This window comes from Temnothorax nylanderi, unplaced genomic scaffold (assembly GCF_030848795.1).
Source record: "Temnothorax nylanderi isolate EJ_2023f unplaced genomic scaffold, tnyl_v1.0 TNYL_tig0380_pilon, whole genome shotgun sequence".
Classification (NCBI taxonomy): Eukaryota; Metazoa; Arthropoda; class Insecta; order Hymenoptera; family Formicidae; genus Temnothorax; species Temnothorax nylanderi.
The window spans coordinates 177,822-183,095 of NW_027249442.1; the positions used below are offsets into that span (position 1 = coordinate 177,822).

Genomic DNA, 5,274 nt, shown 5'->3' on the forward strand with positions numbered 1-5,274 from the left:
GACACACATTCGCGACCTGGGAATGTCGTCGTTATCCCAACACGCGCGTACACGACGGAAAATGCGACGTGTTCGCTTTATATTATATTGTTTTGACGTGTTTCGCGGGAATGCGTACTGGGATACACTATCGCAATGGAGATTGGGTTCAGTCAGGCCAGACGGGTTTGGGGGGGGGGGGGGGCGAAAAAGGGCCGTTACGACGATAATTGTGTCTTTAATATGGCGCCAGTTACACGCCCGCTTCGCACATATACGCGCGTGACTCCCGAAAGAGTGAGTTGGGTTGGTTTTACAAAAATAGACATAAAGGTATTTCGTTGAGTTATTTTTCGTTCATTAACTCAATCAAAAATACAATAAAGCATATAGGCTCTCAAGATTAATACAATGTGAGTAGGTGAGGCAATTAGAGCCAAGCGCGGTAGTCAAAGCGCAAAACAATTTAAAAGTAATCAATAGATATATTAACGAACGTTTCGACACATTTTTCGTGTCCTCTTCAGCGTTAAAAGTTACATATAGTCAAAAACGAAGATTTACAGAAAGTCGAGTATAAGGCGTAGTCATCGACAAATAAAGTATAAAGGACGCAGTCTAAGAATAAAATTAAATCAGGATGTACCATAGTCGAAAGCCCGACATGCCGGTGTGCAATCGCTCCACATCCATCTCATCCTCGAATAATCTCGCCAGGTTGAAAGACCAAGTGGGTGAAAGATTCGAACCATGCCTGTACCATTAAAAAAGAGGGACGGCCATAGGCTTAATAGATAGAGCATTTTTGTTATCGCACCCGTCCTTGCATGCTAAGAATCTCAGTCTGGTCATTGGAATCTTACTTAATAATTGTTATCCACTGGAATTCATCTATGGGATCTTGCGCGAGCGTCTTAAGTTTTTATTTAACAGAGACTCGAATACGAATGTGAGACGGAATGAAGAGGAGGTTGCTCCTTTTTTCACTTTACCGTACATCCCGACGATTACAGAAAAATTTAAGAACGCCATAAGGGAATTGAACGTGAGACTGTCGTATAACAGCCTAAATAAGATGCGCACATTCATCAAGGCGCAGAAGGATAGTCTTCCACGGTCTAATAAATGTAACGTAGTATATAAGATTAATTGCAATGATTGCGATGCTTCTTACGTGGGCCAAACTAGTAGGCAATTGCAAACTAGAATTAGGGAGCATCGTAATCATATTAATTGGAATACTCCGAATCATTCTGTCATAACCGAGCATAGAGTCGAATGTAATCACGATTTTGATTGGAAGAACGTTGAAATTTTAGACCACGAATCCTATTATTATAAACGTTCAGTTTCTGAGATGATATGTATAAAAAGGCAGGCGAAGGGGTTGAATTTGCAGACTGATGCTGAGGGTCTGCCTGACACGTATCTAAGTGTGATCGAGAGACTGTCAAAAATTTAGAACGACTGTATACGATAATCTATCCCCTCCCTCGGTGTATATTGTGTTAACCTTCCTACCGATGCTTCACTCACTCGCGACGCGTCGAACGGTTAGCTCGTTACAATGTGAGGCGTTTGTCGCTTTCGCGGTGCGATATTCTGGTCTGCGGTTGCTCCGTAAGTAAATTCATTAGTCATCTAATCAACATAGATAATTTACGCCCTTGCCACATCGTGACTTCGTTAATGGTACAGGCATGGTTCGAATCTTTCACCCACTTGGTCTTTCAACCTGGCGAGATTATTCGAGGATGAGATGGATGTGGAGCGATTGCACACCGGCATGTCGGGCTTTCGACTATGGTACATCCTGATTTAATTTTATTCTTAGACTGCGTCCTTTATACTTTATTTGTCGATGACTACGCCTTATACTCGACTTTCTGTAAATCTTCGTTTTTGACTATATGTAACTTTTAACGCTGAAGAGGACACGAAAAATGTGTCGAAACGTTCGTTAATATATCTATTGATTACTTTTAAATTGTTTTGCGCTTTGACTACCGCGCTTGGCTCTAATTGCCTCAGCTACTCACATTAACTCAATCAAAAATAATTAGTACATTGCGCATTTCCTCGATACGAATTTCTACTTCTGCTAATTTTGCATTTGGTTATTATTTTTTCCCCAAAAATCGTGGAACAATGCTTTTTAATTACGTTAGCAAGCTCCTATTGTTTCAGCTAATTCGCGTTTTCCGGTTTTAATACAACGATGGTATATGCATCCAGTATACAAACGTAAAATATTTAATTTCGTTTAATTGATCCTATTATGGTGAAAAAGCTTTGAGTTAAATTCTTACGCTATTGTATTGTACATGTTACAATAAAATATGCTTGCGTTCTACAATTAAGTGTATATTTATTTTATAAAGCACTCAATTAACTTTGTGTGAATAATTTAACGATATCTCGAAGTAGGTACGTGTAACACATGTTTATAACGTTTGTTAACATTCCGAAAGGAATGAAATTAATATGTTGTTAACAAATCAAGAATGAATTTAACTCTGTGCTGAATATAGATATTCACAGATGTGCGTCACGTTAAAGCAGAGAATAGTTGGTATATTGAAAAGTATATGTACAATTTTATATTTTAGAAAGCGTAAATATGGTTTTAGCCGTCGCTCGTTATTTATTAAAAAGTTATTAACAAATGTAACTGAGAAGTAGAACAGTTTGTGTCAATACTAAGGGAAGTATTTGCTGATATGTGTGTATAGGCAGTACACATGTAAACGGAAGGGGGAGCTCCTCGCATTCCCGCAAAACACGTCAAAGGGAGCCCCTCCCCCGCATAAAAAAACAAATCTAACTCCAAAAGCCTATTTTTAAAAACTTGAAATTAAAATTTGGTCGAAAATAGGCTTGGAGTTAGATTAGTTTTTTTTATACGGGCGAGGGGCTCCCTTTGACATGTTTTGCGGGAGTGCGAGGAGCCCCCTCCCCCGCCTATGTGTACTTTCAAGTGAAAGAAAATTGGTTGAACGTTTGCGTGGAAAATTGAAGGATACTTTACAAAAAAGAGGTAAAAAAATAGGTAGATATTCTTTGGACTCCCCCGATTGATTATTACATTGTCGGAGTCACAACAAAGATTTTTATCAAGAGAGCAAAGAAATATCAAAATTCGGAAAAGGCCCTGTCTAACTACCAAATCATCAAACAATAAATTAATAATAATTTCTATTCTCTATCACCTTTGGTTTCTATTTGAGAGACAATCAGGGGATATTTCCTTCAATAAAGAATCGGTGCAACGAAAAGCTTATAAATAGTTAATCGTAGAATTTACTTGATAATCACTCCTTAATAATTACTAATTGTTCGTGAGAGAATAATCACGTTTTGAAGGATGATATGCGGAACGGCTCGCGTCGAGTACATATTATCTGCTCACTCGAGTACGTAAGTATTACCGAGTGAATGATAACACAGCGATCTTGGATACGTAGCAGTGCGCTATATGGTACAAAACAAATACTATGATCTCGTTCTAACTGATTTGTTAATTATCCAAAATATTTAACGTTTTATAAAATAACTTCATGTTCAATATTCTATTCCTTACAAATTATAGTATCGATATATAGGCTCTCGTGCATATAATGTGTAGAATCTTAATTAGATGGATTTAATTTTAATTGTTATATATAAATTATCTATATCTTTAATGAAAATTCGAACAACTAATTCCACTTAAAAAGAATGATTAAATGTTTAATACAAAATCTAAATTTGTAGAATATAAAATTTATCTTTATTTTGCATATAATAGAAGAAAGAAAATATCTTATTAATTATTTCGGCTAGTACGGAGGGAAATTATTTAATTTTCAGACCCAAATTAAGGTATACACTGTAAATCCAAGTGTGTTATTTCTACACGTATAAACGTTTAAAAATGACACATTTGACTGAAGCTCATTTTACATGTTTTGTTGCGTACTAAATTAACACGTTTAATCGTATTAATACGTTTAACCGTGTTAAATGACGTCATTTAAACCGGCAAGAAAGAAGAGCTTCAGTTAAAATAACACGCTTGAATTTGCAGTGTAAAAGTACCAATACCCAGACACTTAAGAGTAGGTATATAAATGTACCAATGCCTGGACACGTATCTATGTCTGGATACTTTTAAAAAAATATAAATTTATGGAAATAAACGTTTGGATACCATAATTAAAGTTTCAAACTACGAGAAAAAATATTTTTGAAAGTTCTAGGCGTTCTGATAAAAGTTTTGAGTAGAACTCTAAGAGTTCTGAAAGAAATTTCTATGATTGAAAGTGATCCGGTCACTATAGTTAAGAAGATATTCGACTTCGAAGGTCTGCCATGAACGTCATTTGCGTAAGTTTTGATAACGATTTTTTTAAAACAATTCTAAGGTTTTGGAATTTTTTAATAGAGTAATGAGCAACACAATTAATAGCAAATCTGTTTCAGACAGCAAGCACGCGTGAGTAATGAATTTTTGAGCGTGCATCTCTATGAATTGCGTGTCGTATTTCGGAAAAATGTGTTGGATTTCAGCGTTTGACGAAGGAATTTGATCTGAAACTAATTCCAATTAATCGGCGTATCCTTAAACGCGAGAGCGCGAAACAAGGTATTCGTCGCGACGATTTCGATCAATTTCGTTCCGAATGACGCCGGGCGTCGCGCTACTTTGACGCAAACGAACCTTTCAAAATCACTTTCCGATATTCCGCCGCGTCTCTCTTGCGAACGGAATGCATGCGTGACGATGCCGATCGTCGTGGGATACACAAGCGAGACGAGCCTGCGGCCGTAAATAAAAGAACGATCGGCCGAGATAGAAGGCAGCCAGCCAGCCAGCCAGCCAGTGATGGTATCTGATATTTTCCCGCGAGATATCGGACGCTTCGAGCGCGTAGAGAGAAATCATGTATCGAGATCAAATCCATCGAGAGAATTTCTTTCATAATTCAGAAACAATAATCTCAAATCGGAAAATCTGAAAATAATATCACAGTGCGAAAAGCTGAGAATTCTGATTTTGGTTCTTTAATCCGAAGTACTACACATGTATGAAATTATCACAATGAAAACCAATTTGTTAATATTTTCACAAAAATAATTATCATGAAATATGGAGACAGCATTTCTGATCGATTTGTCAGAAAATAAGCGGGCATCGATTTGAGTGTCGTCGTCGAAAATTTCGCGCGGATATTGATTGGGAAGGCCAGCAGCTCTCCGAGCGTAACGCGCGATATACTTTTTGATGCATACGGCCGCGGTCGTGTTTATGTTAAT

General features: G+C 37.3%; 1 long non-coding RNA gene across 1 annotated transcript; it reads left to right on the forward strand.

The window, feature by feature from the left end:
* Positions 1 to 757: 757 nt before the first annotated feature.
* On the forward strand, positions 758 to 1,960 carry LOC139781999 (uncharacterized). The gene is made up of 2 exons (XR_011720755.1): positions 758 to 1,599; positions 1,678 to 1,960. It is a non-coding gene; the product is annotated as an uncharacterized lncRNA (long non-coding RNA).
* The last annotated feature ends 3,314 nt before the right edge of the window (positions 1,961 to 5,274 follow it).